Below are 19,489 nucleotides of genomic sequence, written 5' to 3'. Positions count from 1 at the left end.
GACACAGCCAACCTCTCACAGCCCTTCCACTCCAAAGTCCTCCAAGTAGTGAGTATCAAATGGACAGATGTGAAAAAAAAATGAGATTAAGGACAGTCTTATATTGCACTTACATGAGACAAACTCAATTCATTACAGTATTTCTTTTATTTCCTAACTTCTGAGTTTCCCTCTGTACTTTTTAAATTATTTGATTCAGTGCTACCTGGAGAATACTCTAAATATGACAAAAAATGTGGATCAAAGTCATACATATGATGGGCTTGGCAAAATCATAGAATCATAGAATTGGCTGGGTTGGAAGGGACCTCAGAGATCATCAAGTCCAACCTTTGATCCACTACTGCTGCAGTTACCAGACCATGGCACTGAGTGCCACATCCAGTCTCTTTTTAAATATCTCCAGGGATGGAGAATCCACCACTTCCCTGGGCAGCCCATTCCAATGTCTGATCACCCTCTCCGTAAAGAAATTCTTTCTAATGTCCAACCTAAACCTCCCCTGGCACAACTTGAGACCGTGCCCTCTTGTCTTGCTGAGAGTTGCCTGGGAAAAGAGACCAACCCTCCCTGGCTACCCCCTCCTTTCAGGGAGTTGTAGAGAGTGATGAGGTCTCCTCTGAGCCGCCTCTTCTCCAGGCTGAACAGCCCCAGTTCCCTCAGCCTCACCTCATAGGACTTGTGCTGGATCCCTTCACCAGCATAGTTTGCCCTATCACCAGCCTAGTTGCCCTACATGAATTGTGTGTAAAAAAAAGACCACCAGAGATATGGATTAGGATGCAGAAAAAACTGTTCCTCTCTCTTTTCTGTAATCAGTGAGGCTTAACCTGAACCTGGACACTGCTCTACTGACTGCAGAACCCAAATTTACTGTAGAAGAAACTAGAACTACAAAGTAAAAAATTCATCCAAGTGCAGCCTTTCATTGTGTGACAAAAAAATTCACCACTTTTTTTTCAGCATTTGATGAAATAGTTTGTTGAAGGGAAAGGACTGTTAAGGAGAACCTTACTGGGGCTTTTTTAACTGCAGGCTTGTGACAATAAAACATTTTAGGTCAACACACTACCAAAGCATTTTTAATTCTTTTTTTCTTTTCAGCTTCTAACCAAAATCTGTTACATTTGTTTTTTTAAAAAAAACCCAGTTTAATTAAGCTGGATGCAGGAGGAGGGACATTATTTAGGGAAAAAATTCCCAGCTCATTTTATAGCTGCCATATTCTTAATCTTTCCAAGCATCAATGGACATTGCACTTTTGAGATGACATTCCACATGCCAAGATTCAGTCTCGAATGACATTTTATGATCAACTTAATATGCAAGAACCTTAGAAAATACATGCTGATAGAATTAGCAGGAAATACTTCATTATAACTTTATAATACACAGTCTTAAAACTATGTTGTATTGGCAACTATAGGAGGATATTTGTTCCAGAAGGAAACTCATTACAGGAAGTGCATCTACCACATAATGAAATACAGTTGCATTTGGTAATCATGTGAACATTTAAGATACAATTGTCTAGAGAATGATTGATGTTATTTGCCTCTATTCTCCAAGCTACAATTATATGCCAAGGACAGCTACATTGGAAACTGGAAAAAAATAATTCCTTAGTTAAATATTCAGAGACTTTTAATGAGTCAAACTTGTCATTATTTGGCACACTCATAGACTCTTCCCATGCATCTGCCTTAGACAACCTGGCTACTTTTACAAAAAATGTCACATCACAGTGTCCCAAAGAACAGTTGGTACAGGACCTGGTGAAAAGGACCTGTTATGAGTATTCTAAAAAATAAGCAAAAGAACTGTGTTTACAGTGGTATCCTGGCCAGCTAATGCCATAAGGAGGATGCCTGAAGGACAATAAAATCAGTTTAAGTGAGCTGCTTTAAAGAGAGGAGTCAGTAGAGATGGAAAATCCTTCAGATGGATGAGAAGAGGAAAGTTCTGTAACGAGGCTCCTGCGTATTCTCTAATTAAGCATTACCTTCTGTAATACCTAATTTAATAAGTCAGAATGACCTGAGAGCTCAGTGCAAGGCATTTTCACTGGAATGGGAACAGGTTCCTCTCAGTCCCTACTGCAATCAATATTTATTCATTTTAGTTAATGGGGAACAATATCGCCAGCAAAAAAACCCAGAGGAATATCCCATATCTAGGCAGATAGGGCATGTGATTGTCATGTAAGAAATAAAAGCTCAGGCTGACTTCTCAAAATCAAAACCAAAGGGGATTTAGGCCCTACTGTCTCCACCTCCTCATCTCAGCTAATGAACAAAATATTAACACAAATATTTAAATACCCTAGATTCCTTGCTCTGCTTCATGTTTTATTGTGGCTGCTTCCCACCTAAGTTCAAGGTATGAAAGTGTCTTGAAAATTGACAGAAACTTCAGTCAGTAAGAGCTCTGGAAAAGGATTTCTCTGAGCTATAGCTTTATTTGTCAATATTCAGATATTTAGTAGTTCAATACACTGCTGCTGAAATAAGTACTCAGTTTATTAGCTCATCATTTATTTCCTTTTACAAAAGTGAAAAAATCAGCACTAGGAAGATGAGAAGTCAATTGAGAGGTGGCACTGAATAATTGCAACTTTGTACTGAGTTAAAAAGCACATTTTACCTCCAAAAGTACTAAGATTTTTTTAGTCTGTGTAATGTGGGGACTCACTCTGTGGAGACAATTTAACAGAGAATTAAAGTCCTATTGCTTCCAAACAACTAATTACATAGCATTTAGCAAATGTACACTTCAAAGGCTCAGTTTATCACTGTATAGATGAACACAAACATTAACAGTATTCTGTAACAAGAAATTTCAGGTTTCTTCCCTAGGAAAGTCAGTGTGAGATATTTTCAGAGCAAGCTTGCTTCAGCCATATTACTATCCTGTCAGATGTGTTTGCTGCTGAGACAACAGAACCCCCACCTTATTCTGTGACTTTCTTCTCTCAGTAATTGTCATAAGACACTTACTGTACATATTCAATCATACAAAAAAAAAATATCTGAAGCTAACATTACATTGAAAAGGGATCTGCACTTTACTAAAAGTGCTCAGTCTGGAATAATAAGTTTACCATAGCAACCTGATTATAGAGGGAAAGCTACTGACAAACACATCCTAAATTATCTTTAAATTCCAGGGTTTACAGAAGCAATTAAACACCGGAGGACTATAATATTCTGTATCTTCTCAACCATCTGCAAAAGAACTAAACTTTATGAGTAAAAAGAAATAAGTTCACCTCAGACATTGTATAGCAAGTGGCTTCCTCTCCTCCTTGCGAAACAGGGAGAATTAATTTAATGATCTGATGACTTCAGGAGAAGGAAGCTTTATGCTGGAGGCAGTATCAGCTATTAGCATTGAAAAGCTTCCCTTATTGCAATGCAAGATTCCAAAAATAGAACAACTATACAAGGCATTTATTCCTACATATTCTTGCTGTTTCCTTGCACTCTCTCCTCCCATTGATGTCAACAGGAGCACTGACTTATTACAGATAATTATTACTACTTGAAGACTGGGAAAAAGGCAATTAAAGCACCACAAAAGAGTTTGTTAGATAATGGCCTTTAGAATTCTAAAAATCCATGCCTTAAGCAGTTAGTTTTTTTATTTCATCCACCAATAACTATAGCATTTTTTCATTCCTCTTGTTCAACATTTATGAAAGCACAACTAAAGAAAACAGTGCCTACTCTTGGATTAAACCTCCTCTCATGCAAATTGCTATGACCATTAGCTGGATGCATTCAAGCCAATTTCCAGCTACCTATGTAGACTGACTGAAAGTCACTTTTATACAGGTAATTTACATTTTAAAACATTGTGCTAAAAGTATATAGTTTGTGTAATAAAACATTTTTACCCTGTTATTGCCAGCAAAAATATCAGGAAGAAATGTAAAAATAAACACTCTATATAATAAGGTGTACTTAATTGTCTTTTCCTCCTATAACTCTACAACATAAATGATTTTGCTGCTGAAGTTTCATCTTATAAATGAAAACAAATAAATAAGCTAATTTTTAAATATCTTTTTTAGATGTGTAAGGAATACAGCACCAAATTGCACTGAGACTGTGGTAAAAACCAAACAGGTTCACTGCTATCTTGGAAAGATGGTTATTCAGTCTAGTGATAAATAGAAGGAAATGTGCCTCAGGAAGGCATTTTCTGCCCCAGGGCTATCCCAGGCCAACATCTGAAGGCATCACCTATCAGTAATTGCAATTTCTTTATTATCAAGCAATCTCAGACAACGTGAGCACATTCAGTAAAGCTGCTGTGTATTTCTGCCAGCAGAACTCATTAAATGGTGGATGGGAACATATGATCTAAGATAATGTTCAGAAATGGCAAAGCAGAGAAAGGGTATGGGAATATTTGTACAGAAGATCATAAAGTTTCAAGGGACGTAGTGGGCAGGGGGAAGCAGACATGACCTAAGGAATTAATAGATTGGATGTAGCAGCTTCAGGTAAGGAAAAGGAGAAATCACTGTTCAGTGAATTCTGTTCAGTGTGGAGGCAAAAAAAAAAAAAAAAACCAAAAAAAACCCCAACAACAACCAAGGAAATGGAATAAACAGTACCACAAATAGGCAAACTAAATATAGCACTTACCAAAAATAGGATGGGCAATCTCATCATGCCTCACTCAGCCTGAGGCATTAAGAGCAGTACAATCCTTCTGAGCTTGATCAATGAAGACAAATTTATGAACACAAAACAATTACAGACTTCTCAGCAGGCAAACAAGTTTATTTTGCATGTCCTGTTCCTAAAGTCACCTGAAATGATTTCTCAGACCTAAAATGGGGTATCCATTTGAAAAACAAAATAAGATAAAATAAAATATATATATATTACTGACTAAGAAAAAAAATAATTCTGCCTTATATCCTTAAATGATGAGGGATCTTTGTTTTTTAAAATGCTGGTACAACTTGGACTTGGTTGCTTGGATGGTTTATAAAGTGTTAGAAAAGAGGAAACTATGAAAGCATCTTTAGTATGTGGGAAGATATCATTGGAACACCTGAAAATCTGGCTGATCTCACATAAACTATGAAAAACTGGGGATAGGTTTCTTACAGGGATTTTAGGCTATTGAAATCAATGTTCTTCTTTTAACATAATAACAAAGTTATCTGCAGCCTCTAATTACGTTGGGAAAAAGTTTTCTAGAAAATTTTTGTGATCTGAATATCAGTAGTTGTTTGTCTTAAATACTTCAAGATGTCTGAAGTTTGGTGACAAAACAGCAAGCTAGGCTAGCACAACTCTGGTGCTACCTTTTCAGCAAAGAGATTGACATTTTCCTTCTGTGCTTACAGAAGGAAATCATTTTCCTTCTGGATTTGAACCCTCCTTTCTGCACAGAAATGCTATTTTACTGTCTCAGAGTTCTGAAGAATATTAGAGCCCTTAAATGTGGTTTATCCTCTGTGCATTGCTCAGGTGTATCTGCAGAGGGAGGAAGGTGCTCATCACCACACTGCCCTTCAGCTCATTCCTGGTGAGCATCACTGTGACAGGAGCACGGGCACATGTGAGATGCAGCAGAAATGTTGCATCCTGTGCTTCAAGAGTCTTTGAAGGAAAGACAGAAAGCCAAGAGCCCAGGAGAAGACACCTTGTACAGCAGCTTCCTTGCATGTGAGACACCAGATGGGAATATGGATGGGTTTCTATTTTAACTGAAGGGTTTCTCTAGTAGGCTGCTGGGTGTTGGGGTGGGAGGCTGAATTTTTGTGGAGATTCTCTGGTGAAAACTGTGTTTTCCACACAATGCTCAAGCAAAAAAGCAATTCTTTTTTTCCTGCAGCATGTTGTGAAAAATAAAATTGTGTGTTTATCTCCTCATACACAAGAAAAACTGTGCTGTGACCATCATCGGAGCAACTACTTCCTTGGATTCGAGTTGGGAACTTTCTAAATCAATGCACAGAAAACAAACATGCCTTAAGTCTACTCATAAAAAGAGATTATTTGCAGCATGACTGACCCAAGACCTCAACTAAAGGTATAAAGCTCCAGAGAAGAGCTTAGCTGAATCACAGCCATAACACGAAACTAAAATTGTTTTAATAAATCTAAGGTAATTTCAAAACTTCAGAGTTCTGAACTTTTGTTTGCAAGAATTTTGTGCAATGAACTTTTAGCAACAAGCTCTGACATTTTTATTTAAAAAGCACCAACAATAGCTAAAGCATGTAATTAGGTTAAATACCTGTATTTCCCTGGTCTTACTAAGCAACTCTCAGCTGCAATAGCTGCTCCAGCTACTACATTCAGCACTATCAACAGGGCTGAAGTAACTGCAATTAACTATTATCATGTAACTGCAATTAACTATTATCATGTAACTGCATCACACACTTAAAAGACTTGTATCTATATAGCTGGCAACTTTTTGTCCCAGGTTGCATCTCACCTTAAGACCACCTGTAGCTTCAAAGGCCAGGATACCTTCACTGGTTGCTTGTATTGATTGAACTGCTTTTATTTTAATTTCCATATTTTGCTTGGAAAACCTATTCCAAATCTGTGTTAAGTGCTCAGTGACACTGGGCCATCCAGTGCTGTCTGGAACATCACAGACCCAGTGAAAGGGCTGGGGACAGGTTGAAAGTTTTCACAAGGCATGTGCAATGCAGGGAGTGTCATGGTAGCTCTGGAGACTTCAGATTATCTTTTTCCTTTAGGAGAGGGTACCTCAACTCCTGTGTCTGCTCATCATCTACACTTGGTGCCTCACAATGACTGTTGGTATAAAAAACTGGCCTAAGAAAAGCAGCAGAAAATCCAAAATTATGAAATTCTTTTGTCAAAGCTACCCGAGACTGTCCACTATGCTATGTATGCTCTATGAAGTTGTTTAGAAGTACAAAGTACTGAACCATCCTTCATATAATAAGGTCTGTGGGGTTTTTTCACATACAGAAAATATGAGTTTTTTAAATTTTTAAATAATGGATTTATTCTGTGAAAGATTATTAAAAAGCAAAACAAAACTCAAAAAACACCACAGAAAAAAACCTTGCCTAATGTAAAAACCCTGGAGAAACAGAAGTATGCTATTCCAAACAACAGAACTTGCACCATAGGGCAAGCAACTGGATATCCAGGGTTGTAAAAGCAGCCATTATGCAAGAGCAATTGCAAATGGCTGAGACTTGCCCCCTGCTTTAGTCCACATGGCATGTATGACTAGAAGCCTAATTGCACAGTTGGCATATGGCATCTGAAGTAAATGCTCCTCCTTTGTGACAGCCTAATAGTGAAATACTTCTTTAGATAAATCCACTTAACAGCACCACTTTACAGATTTAGCAGCAGATGCCCTTTTACAGCTCTTGCTGATCAGCACTACTGATTTGTATCTTCTTTTCCATGTTGCTTTTCTCTCTCTTTTTTTTTTTTTTTTTTTTTTTTTTTTTTTTTTTTTTTGGTTTGGTTTAGTTTGTTTTTTTATCTCCTCCCTCTCTGTTATACATTTGGGTAAGAAGCACTGCTGTGCTGCTATTTTCCTTCTCAGATTGTTAACTTGTTGACATCTGCTATCATCATCAAGCCGCACGTCTCCTCCATCTGCCTCCTCTCAGTAGCAGTGCTTTGAGGATACACCCTGTGTAGACTGCTGTTGTCTTTCTGCACAGCCAACAGGGAATTTCCAGAGGAGTTTCAGGAGAAGAGTCATCAAGAACACCCCTGCCCCTTTTGCAAGAGCAGGATTTTACCCTTATGCCTCGTTTTTCCTGGTGTCATCTTCCCCACTGGGGACACACCCTTGATAGTTTGCTCACTGTATCAGGGGGACAAGTAGGACTAGGAAGGCAATTACCTCTCTGTTCAAAAGAAATGTGATAGTCAATGTCACCACACAGAGGAAAGATGCATGGGGAAGACAAGAAAGAAGGTGGCAAAGTGCTTTCTAAAGAAATGTGTTGTTAAGGCAGAGAACAGTGGAAATGGAAAAGCAGTAGGAGGAGGAATCTGTTGGGGGAAAAGAGAAAATTAGACAGCACAGCAAATGCCACTCCAAAGATGTAAGAATCCTACAACTCAGCAAGTCATCATCCAATTTTTTTCCTACCTTTCCACCCCTCCCCACTTCTCTCACTCCAATAAAATTAGTTCTTTTTTGTATTAGCCTCTTTCTTTTCTGTCTCTCTCTCTCTTTTTCTTTTTTTTCTTTTTTTTTTTAAAAATATTTCCACTTTGCCCAATGGGCTGTCCCCTTCTTTAAAATGCTTTACTTCTGGGTACTGAACATTTCGTACTTCCACAAATCACCTCGTCTTTCAGATCAGCCTGTTACATCCTCTTTCTTACACTGAGCTCTGTCTTTTCATCTCTTTTTCTTTCTTCCCCTCCAAAACGCTTTCAATAACTCAAACTATCAGAATAACTACTGAAAGGAGATGCCAATAAATCAAGTAAAGGATACACGGCATTCTACTAAAACTAACATCTTCTCCATAGAATATAAAAAATGAAGTATTGTGCTTGATTTAAAGGACCTGACAAGAATGCTTTTCCTTCACCTTGACAACTATCAAGAAAAATAAGTCTCATTTTGCTTTTAGCCTGTCCAACTGTCGGATGCTTAGCATAAGATGCTATAAAGTATTTTTTAGCAAACCCCAAACATAATAAAGAGGCACAATCCAACAGTGAAAGAAATATGAAACACAAGGATATCGTTCAAGAAGCTGTGATGGCTTTTGAGGCTGTGATGGCTTCTGAGCCATTTTCAGCTTTATACGTTTTACTGCCTTATCATCCAGAGGATTGACTGCTTACCCCTTTTTTACATGATCTGCCATGTAATGAGTCATAGCACTAATTCCACAGAGATATCTAATTTCCAGATTAATTTACTAGAAAATGTCAACTGCTTTGTGGAAGTTTAATCACCAAAATGTTAACCTTGTTCACTTCCTGCTGATGTCTGTTGTTTATTAGGTAGTAAATTTTGAGATATTTTAGGGTTGTAATACAATGCTATCTATTAAAATGTTTAAACTCCAAAACACTCTGTTCTTCAAAGGTTTAGCCAAGATTAAAGAGCTTTATAATGGCAAAACAACAATATGAAAAGATTCGACTGCATAGCAACCATCAATATTATTTGCAGATAACAGGCTGCTAAATTCAGGAGCCATGGCAACAAATGACATCACGATGTATCTACCTTATTGATTACCTTGCACCTCAAGATTTTTTCCAGAAAGACATAACCAAGCAACTGCATCATCTCCTGAGTTGTTTCAAGTAAAAATATTCTTACCCTTCCCTTGTAAGCAAATTTTTCCTTTTTGTTGCCAACTGGGCAGATTGTGCCCTAGCCTCTCGTTACAAGGCTCTCTGTTTCATCTGTTGGAAAGACACTGCCTTGCAACTCCCAAAATTTGTCTTCTAAATGTAACTGCGACTTTGAAAAAAACACTTCCCAGTGCCCAAAAAGATTGGCTCCGAGGAAATGTATGTAAGGTCTAATGAGGGAACGGAAAGCATGAATGTAACAGCTTTTAAAATGCAAGCTTAATCATTAGAAAATAACACAATCCTCCAGTTTTCCATGCTCTGATTTCAAGTATTAATAGTAAATTCTTCATTGCAGGAAATCTTGTGTTTACAGATTTCAGGATGACTGCATAGCAATAATAAAGCAGAGAGCCAAGAGGTACCAAAGGAGACCAGCTGGGTATGTTAAGTATCACCCTAATGGTTTACTTGTTAAAACTTCTTGAAAGAAATACCCACGTTGCTGCTCTGTCTTGACTATCTGCTAAAACTGAGTTAGAGAGAACAGGTGTAATTATGAGCTTCACATATTCATACTTAGCTTCTGTTTGGAGGACCTGAATAAAAGCCAGCAATTTTTTTTAAAGGCAGCAGTTTTCAAGCTGGTCAAAACCCGTGCAACAAGTAATTAAAGTATAGCAGTGAGGTCACACTATTCCTGCAATGTCTGCCACAGGAAAAATGTATTTTGATCCATCTCCAAACCTTCCTGACCAATGTAACAATAGTCTGAAACACTAAAATTAAGACATTTGGTTTAGTTGGTTAACTAAAGCAAGTGCTATAAAGAGCCTAAGACTGAAAAAATTGCTTACACATCATTATCTTTGCTAGTTCTGAAAGCACGAAGTCATGTCTATACCATGCATCAGAATTTCTAGAGGATTATCATCAAATAAGACCCATGCTGCTACTGACCTTCACCTTGCCAACCAGTCACAGATTTACCTGAATCCTTAAGCTGAAGCTGCAAAACACAGCAGCCTCACCATGCAGCCTTCTGCCCCTTGCCTACACTTCAGTCCCGACCCCCATTTCTGCCAGAAACTCTGTCTCTGCTCCTGGCAGGACAGGCTACTGAAAACATTGACAGCCAAGAAATGTGTCAGCAAGAGCCTCAACCCTTGGTCAGCCTCAGCCACTGGAGAGGAGAGGAGAAAACAGCAGTGAGGAGCAAAAGAGACGCTGGAAACTGAAAGGAAACTAGAGGCAAAGAAAGCATTTGTCACATCAGTGCACAGGGACTGCTGTACTTGCACACAACATAAGCTTCTGGGAGTGGCAGGGAAGGTTTATGTAACTTAAAATTCTTCCAATAATTCCTCTTTCAAAAGAGGGAGGGAGAGAGAAGAAAGCGCCCAGTGTTCTCCAGAAAGCATTAAAAGCTCTCCACCAGATGGAGAATTCAAAACACATGACCAGACATTAATCCCTTGAAAATTTCAGTCAAAATGACTTTGAGGAAAAATGGCTACATGTCAGTAATATGCTTGAAGTTGTATCTCTTTTTTTTTAAGGATATACCTTTTTTGGTCTTTAAAAAAACACTGTTTAAAATTTTATTACTTTGTCATTATTGACAAATGAAAAAACTTAAGATTAAAATAAGAATTTTAAAAATGACATTGTTTTTATAGCATCAGAAACATCCTGAAGTCAAATGAAGCAAAAATAGAAAAGCTAAGGTCTATTATATAAATCAGAGAGTAAGAGGATCTTTTACAACTGATTAAAAATGTTAAGACTGTAAAGCCTGATAAGTACTGTGGGGAATTCTATGCTAAATTGAAAACATCTATCCTCTTCTGTTTTGGAAATAAGTATAGATATTACACAAAGTAGTGTTTTGTCAATCTCCTCAGTCCTCATGTAAGAACACAAAGACAACGCAAATAGTGCTTCCTACAGAACAATTGCTTTATTAAATATTTAAAAAAAATCATCAAAAATCATATTACTGGCTAAAAAAGCAATCCTTTCAAGGAAAAAGCAATATTTGCTACAGCAGTTTCTAGCAAAAAAATGTTTGCTAAGTAAAGGAACAATTGAGAGCAGAAAGTTGGGCCTAGCCAGTGGACTGAGTGGTTTTATCTCTCTGGGTAAAGAAAGAATGCATCAAAGCCATTTGCTGTGCCTTTTCTTCCCCAAAATACTTTGTCTTAGCAGGTCCACTGAATTGTAAACTAATTCTACCTATTGCCCATCACTGGATACATGGAGAACACAGTGTTCCCAGAGGTAGTAGTCACTATGACCGTGTGACTCCCTGCCCACTCCAATTTAGGAGCAGTACTTGACAACTTCAGAGCAAGGATACTCCAGTGGAGAGGACAGAAAGAACCCAACCCTTCAGATAAGCCAGGCTTGTGAAATAAACCCTAAAAAAAGTCAACTGCAGTACTTTTTTTAGCCTTAGCAGAAGCTCACTGATAAAATAGCCAGTGATAATGTCAAGAAAGCAGAATCACAGTGGAGATTTCATGGTAATTTAAAGGTGGGAGAGGTTGCTGGGAGCTTTTTTTTTTTTTTTGCTTTTTTTTTTCATGCTTTTGCTTTTAAGGGTGGGAGTAGGAAAAGTTATCTAAATGGTTGCCAAGGCAGCAGAAGATAGGACACAGAGAGAAGACCATCACAATGACTAGTTACACTTTAGTAAGCACACTGTGAAATATATATGTTTAAGAAATATAATCTAACAGATTCTACTAAAGAAAAGACCCTAAGCCATAGAAAGCCACAGCTGAAGATGAAGGCAAAAATCTGGATGAGAAATGAAAATATGTCAGGGAAAATGAAGGCTGGACCGAGAGAAAACTTGCAAATCTGGCAATAAAGAATATTTTGACAGCAGAGTTCTAGGTGAAGAGAATAGGAAATATCTGGACATGAAGTCAGCATAAAGAGCAAAACCAGCAACAGAGAAGAATCAGGCTTATAGGGCAAGTTTGGAGTGCTCCAAACATCCTGAAAAAATCAAGAACAGAAGATGTGAAATAGAAGGAAAGAAGAGCAAATACACCTGGAAACCACAGAATTACAGAATCATTTAGGTTGGAAAAGACCTTTAAGATCATCAGGTCCAACCATTAACCTTATACACAACCAACTCCACCACTAAGCCCTGTCTCCAAGCACCACATCCACACATCTTTTAAATGCCTCAAGGGGTGGTGACACTGCCACTTCCCTTCGCAGTCTGTTCCAGTGATTGAAAACCCTTTCAGTGAAGAAATTCCAATTTAAATCTACCCAAGTGCAAATTAAGATAACTTCCTCTCATTCTATCACTTGTTACTTTGGAAACAAGACCGACAACAACCAAACTAAAAACCTTTTCATTGTTGTGGAGAGTGATAAGATCTCCTCTTATTGCTGAGGAGCAGACAAGGGAGGCGGGTAAGTATCAGAAGTCACAGAAGAATCAGTGGGTGATGGTGTGAAAACAGAAAGTGAGGTGATCTACCAAAAGAAATAAAGAAAGGAAGAAGGAGAACCTCTGAATGACACTCAGCAAAATAAAGCAGATTAATCTCAAAAATGCAAGGATGTGCAAAAGAGATGAGGATAAGTAGTTCTGAGATAGCAGCTATCTCAAACAATGGTATGGAGAGAAAACCTATATTGTCCTCTAAAAGCAAAAGAACTTCTGTCCAAGTCAAAATTACTTTTCTATGGAAAGAGACAACATTTTCCATAATAATAAATAATCAGACCCCACTGCCACAGCTCTCTTTAATCCAGTCTTTCATCTCTCTGAACAGTGAAGCAATGGACCATTTTATAGAGTGATGATTCTATGGCAAGAAACACTATGTCTTGGTACACTATGGTTCAAAACTTTGCCAGCTGATCTTTATTGTCTAAGAACAAATTGTCTAAGAATGTTCTGCTACTGTTATGGCCTCTTTTCCTCTGACACAGTGGACCCAAACCCCTTCTGAACCACCATACAAGGACTGAGTGGTGGCGATAACACACGGGCAGTGTAGAGGCACAGTTAGAGAATTTGTGCCAACCTGGAGAAAAGCAGTGTTCCCACTTTTCTTTCTTTCAGTGAAAACAACTGTTCCTCCACACTTACCTGCTATAAATAGAGAGGGTATAGGGGCATGGCTGCACCTTCTGAGTTTCACCATGGATCTGACTTTAGGCAAATCATTAGCAATCCACCTTCTTGCCTACAAGAATAAAGCAGGTTTGCTGCACCTGGCAGCAGAGCACTAGCAGCCAGTGTATTAAAAGCAGTCAGCATGCAAAGTGGTGTTACCAAAACCCCAACAACCCTCCTACCTCTGCCTTGCAAGAAGGGGAAACTTCCAAAGAGCATGTCCAGAAGGAGAAAGAGAGCATAGGAGGAACTGCCCTTTACAGCTGCAAGATACCATTTAGTAGCTGATAGGAGCACTTGTGCTGCTGTGAACTTCAGTTGCTCCTGACTCTTGGCTCCTGCTACAATTCAAGGAGCCACAAGACCTGGCAGCTCTTGGTTTGCCTCTTTGGCTTGTAGAAGCTTGGTGCTTACAAACCCATCAGGTTTGCTGCTTGCAGAGGTATTGCTATGCTTGGGGCGGGAGGCACTCATGAGTCTTGCTGAACCTCCAGCTCCAGGGATTTTTTTGACAGCAGCAGGATGCAGGCAAACTCAGCTGTTGAGCTTGGATGTGGATACCCACAGCAAGCACTGAAGATGAACCAGGCAGCTTTGCAGAAACTGTAAAGGAGCATTTGTTTTTCATGGCTTTCACTGAGAGGGATTAAACTGATAGGAGAAAACAGACAGGAGGCAAATCCCAGCGGTAGGAAACATTGTTCCAGGACTAGGATGCCATCTCTGATTTTATCATGGCATGGATAAATGCCAAGCCATGTTTGCTCATGTGGATTACTACAGGTTATCAAAAATTCATGCTGACCTTTTTCCAATAAATGTCATGAGTTCTGTTTATCAAATATAAAAACCCAAAACAACCAAACAAATAAAAAACCCAAAGCCCACTAACTTCTAATCAGTTGAACACTATGAGTTTGGCAAGCACTGTCATACCTGATTTCAGCTAGAAATCAGTCCTAGATGGAGCATTCCAGACTTAACATAAATCTCATTTTAGAGAAACAAAATGGGCCTGGTATTACCAGTTTAGATTTTTTCAAATTTCCTTTAAACATAGCATGAAAGTTGGATTTACTTTTATTGCTGTTTTAGAGAGAAGTACCACAAATCACTCAGACAAATAAAAGTCTCAGGTTTAGGCTATGATTAAAAAACAACTAATTCTCTACATCTATTTTTTAAGCTAATAAAGGTTTGGGTTTGTTTTGCTGTGTTTGTTTTTAAGAGCAAGCAGCAATAAACTAAGCAGCATTTATTTCATTAAAAAATGTATTAGCTCTGCTTTGCTAATACGGAAATATTAGAAACAAGCAAACTGTGTTTAAGTCTCCTTTCAGTAGTTCTACCCAGCTGAAAAACTGGTGCATCATTAAATTCCTCTGCAGGAAAAAGAAAGGTTCCAGCAGCTGTCTGGACTTCAACCTTTCTCCCCAGGAACCTGACTTCTGGCAGAGCACTGGAAGCAGTAAGGAAGATGCTGCCACAGGAGAGTTACTAATTTTGTTGCTATTTTCATTTCCCTTTTCTGGAGTGGGGAGGCTCGTGAGGCTCGGTGCCGAGGGAGTGGGAAGAAATAAGGGAAATAATCAGTAGAGCTCATTATTTTTCTGTGAGAAAAAGTGGGAGGCATAAGTTCCAGGGGGCGGTGATTGTAGATCAGACAAGGGCAGAAACTGATACTCAGTTGTGAGAGGAAAAAGAGCAGTGGAGACATCAGCTGAAAATAAGCAGCAACCACATGTACCATAACATCAGGAGCATGCAAAACATGTCAAAACTCTTGCAATGCACACACTCACACATTCACAGAAATAAAACATTTATTTTAACAAGTCAGTCTTGCTTTGATTCCTTCCCAAAAGCACCAGCTCTGCCTCCACTCCTCACCACCACTGAAACCACAGGCATCCCAGCGTCACTGGCAGAGACAGGGGGTCTCTCCACCTTGCACAGTAATAGTTTGGTTTTCAGAAGTTATGACAGGAACAGGGGTCAGGAGGCAGAGCAGCAGTGGGTGACTGCCAGAGCAGGCTGCATTGCAGCAGACCTGGACAGCCTGGGATTATTGCCATCAGGATCAGGAGCCTGAGCACAGGCAGATCACAATGACAGAATTTAATACTTCCCTTGAAGCCTTCATTATAAGCACTGCTACTTAAATGAATGACTCATTCATCTATCCTGTCTCAGAGATCACAACAGAAAACCTTACACCCTTCTCTATCTATTTCTCCAGTACTTTATTTATAGCTGCAATTAACGAAAAAGAAATCTATTTTTCCACGAAGTTTCACTACACAACTGAAATAAACAGTTTATACAGTGTAAGAAACACACATAAAACAATGCACAAGAAACTGCCTCACTTTTAGAATCTTTCTGAAAGACATTCTCAGCTTACCCTAAAAAACCCACCACTGCTAATAGTTTCAGTGCTCAGAAGTTGGGTAAAAACAGCATTAAAAAACAAAAAAGCCCATATCCCACCCAGATGAAAAGAGGCATGATGAGTGCAACATTTTGATAGGACAACAGATAATGGCTTTAAACTAAAAGAAGGTAGATTTAGTCTAGACTTAAGGATGCAATTTTCTACAATAAGGAGGTGTGAAACCCCAGACCAGCTTCCCCAGAGAGGTGGGAGAAGCCCCATCCCTAGAAACATTCAAGGTCAGGATGGGGCTCTAAGCAGCTTGATCTAGTTGAAGATATCCCTGCTCACAACAGTGGGGTTGGACAACATGAATCTTTCCAAACTATGCTACATTCAAAACCATTTTGAATGTAAATGAATGAATGTAGATGCTTAGCAGAGTTTAATACCTCACGAGTGATGCCACCCTAATGTGGTTTCACATCTGAATATAGGTCTTATATAGCTGTGAAACACAAACTCAGGACTTTTTGTAGAAGACCCTATGACAAACTTTGAGCAATGCTGAAGAGTTCTGAGCTGATCCATGGCCAGTACACCCAATAAAATGATATATTTGTCTCTGAAGAATCTCAGCTCAAAGGCAGCTATAAATACTAGACAGAGCCCTTGATTAGATTTGATTCATATTAGGTAGGAAGATGTGGCTGGAACTCAGGCTGTACAGAGGCTCATATATTTATCTTTGGCAGATAGATTTTTAAAGAAAATAAACTCAATTGTAATATTACCTGTGGCTTCAAAGGAGTCAAAGCAGAGCCCCACTAGTTAGCACAGAGGCTGAAATGAACCATAAACTAGCCAAAAAGGGATATAAACTTGAAGAACCTGAAACCTAGAAGAAGCATCTCTCTGAACTCCCCCTTTCAGCTCTCTTCTTGCCACCAATGTTCTCATCCAGGGTAAGCCCAGGCAGCTGCATGGATTGCCTGCTGCAAAGGAAGGAGTTGCTGAGTGACCCTCCAATTCTCATGTACTTGTTACACAAGGAAAAAAAGAACACAGCACAATACAAATTAACAAGAATATCTGCACAGATGTATAAACCAGAGAGATAAACACATGAGGGATGTCTTAGCTTTTCCTTTTCATTAGAATATATAAATAAACCTACTCTCAGGTGCTAGCCTAGTACCATGAAATCACAATATCTCAAATCAGCAAAGAGAGGGACAAAGTGTCTAGCACTGCAGCCTCTTGCTCCTAAAGGACTGCAACACATTATCTTTAATTGAAATTAATTCCTTTGTATTGGTGGGAAAATGAAAATGTTGCCATGAAGGGATGTTGCAAAATTCAGCAGATCTGTCCGTCCTTGTGACAAAGATTTTTCAGCTAATGTGAGTAATCAATGAGGATCATGGAATAGTTGAGGTGGGAAGATCATCGAGTCCAACCCCCCTGCTCAACAGAGAGTGACCCATAGTAGGGCTGCCCAGCATTGTGTCCAGCTGGGTATTGAATGACTCCAAGAATAGAGACTCCAAAAAAATCTCCAGTCAAGCTGTCAAGCTTTTCCAGTGTGTGGCCACTCACACAGTAAAGAAAAAAAAAAAAAAAAAATGTTCATTTTAACCCTTTCCCTGAAAGGGAAAGCATTCATGGGTTTCCACTACGCAGAAAAATAAAAGAATTTTAAGGCAAATTATTACAATACCATCCCTGTAGGAGGTGAAGATATAACACAATATCCCCATCCAGAACTTATTTGAAAATAGAGTTTGCAAAGAGTGTACACTATTTTTGACTAAAAGATTATGTTTTTTCCAAATGCAAAAATTAGGCCCAGAATCACACATTTTATGGATGTCTAAGTAACAGTTAAATTAATTCTTAAATGTGTGCTTTCACCAGCTGCCTTTAAAACAGTAACAGTAACAGGTCTCTAGATTTTATAAAGAACATACTCAAGCAACTCACTTTTGTTGCCCTGCTGGGTGCAGGGTACTCAGAAAGAACTTCAGAGTCAGAAGTTAAGTGACATTCATTAAGGCAGAAACAAGTTCTCTGCTTTTCAGTCTTAATCAAAACTGGACTTCATATTTATTGTAAATAGATTTTGTAAGGAAGATGAATGTAGCACATCCCATCAGAAACAAGCCAATTTATTAAATGAATCTATGACAGGATTAATCTTCCTAAATTTTCTGCCAAGATAATTAAGCTTATTTTTCTGTTTCCTTTGATTACAGAATCAAATATCTTGTAAAAACCACACCAGTGCTCTTACCCTTGAGTCAGTCAGTAGCACTGACTATAAACCTGTTGGTTTGTCCTCAGCTCTAGCACAAGATCTACAGTAAGATTTTTAGATTAGGCACAAAGACATTTTACATCCAAAATAAAATAAAACAAAACGAAAAAAGCTGATCTGCACCACAGTGAGAGTTTATCAGGCGTTGTAAACCAAAAATTTTACAGAGCATGAAGACTTCTATTCCCAGTTAAGAGAACAAAGTGTAGATCTTCTTCGACTTGTCCTAACACAAATCATTAATTCACCTCCTCAAAGAAAACTCTTTTCCTTTGGGAAAGGGTGAGAAAAAGAACAAGTCTCAAGTGACAGAAGTCTTCTTTATTGGGCAACTGAAAGGGATTTGGTTATAGTGGGGATGTTGTGTAAGCCCATCCATAGGTTGGATGGAATATCAACCACCACTAAGAAGTTATTCAAAGAAATTCAAGAGGACAGCTTTATGGTGATCCATAAAGCAAGACTGAAAAGCAGATCAACAACCTGAATTTTTTGGCTAAGCCAAGAATTTAGTAGGGGAATTCTAATAGAAGATGGTCATAAACAGCAGCAAATATGTTTAACTAAAGCAAATTACATAGACTGAAGAAAGGTGTGAGACCACTTCAAGCTGTTGAGATTTATGCAATTTTATAAACAGACTTCCCTATATCTTTTAAACAATGCCTTTTTCTGTGCTTTGTTGACAGTAGCTCTGACAAACACCAAAGTTTTCAGAAAAGCATAATTTCAAGTCTATAACTATGAAAAAATATAAAAAGTCAGTGTAAGATTATGAGGATATCTTTTTTGTACTGAGAGAGGTTCAAAACCTCAACACACACATTATCAAAACCAAACCAAACAAACTAAACTAAGCTAAACTAAAATAAAATGCAACAAAACAAAACAATATAAAATAAAATAAAATAAAATAAAATAAAATAAAATAAAATAAAATAAAATAAAAATAAAATAAAATAAAATAATAAATATTTGTGCTCTAGTAGATACTGATACAAGTCCTGGCAAAACAAGTGTGACATTAAGATAAAGTCTCAAAATTACAAAAACTTGGCAATTTCAAATTACACAACCCAGATGCCCTTACCTGGGCCTTTTATGTACAGCAGGATATACTACAGCTGAACACAGCTCAAAGTGTGCAACAACAGCAAGTGTCAGTGTTACTGTGTTCATTCACTTATCATACATGTATGTAGATAACTGTAACTGCTTTGTTCTCATCATATGCCATTTACAGAAAAAGCTAAATTTACTAGAAATGGAATATTTATGAACTTAAAACAGAGGGGTGCTAGAGTTTAACATGAGACTCTGCAGGTTAAAGACAACTCTGATTTTGCACT

At 38.3% G+C, this 19,489-nt stretch overlaps 1 protein-coding gene across 1 annotated transcript in view; it reads right to left on the bottom strand.

Annotated features, from left to right (window-relative positions):
* ITGBL1 (integrin subunit beta like 1) overlaps nt 1–19,489 on the bottom strand; it is a 137,280-nt gene that overhangs the window by 21,493 nt on the left and 96,298 nt on the right. The gene's annotated exons all lie outside the window — the stretch shown is intronic.

Source organism: Heliangelus exortis, chromosome 1, assembly GCF_036169615.1.
Source record: "Heliangelus exortis chromosome 1, bHelExo1.hap1, whole genome shotgun sequence".
In the NCBI taxonomy this organism is placed as follows: Eukaryota; Metazoa; Chordata; class Aves; order Apodiformes; family Trochilidae; genus Heliangelus; species Heliangelus exortis.
This window is presented reverse-complemented; position numbering and strand designations above follow the sequence as displayed.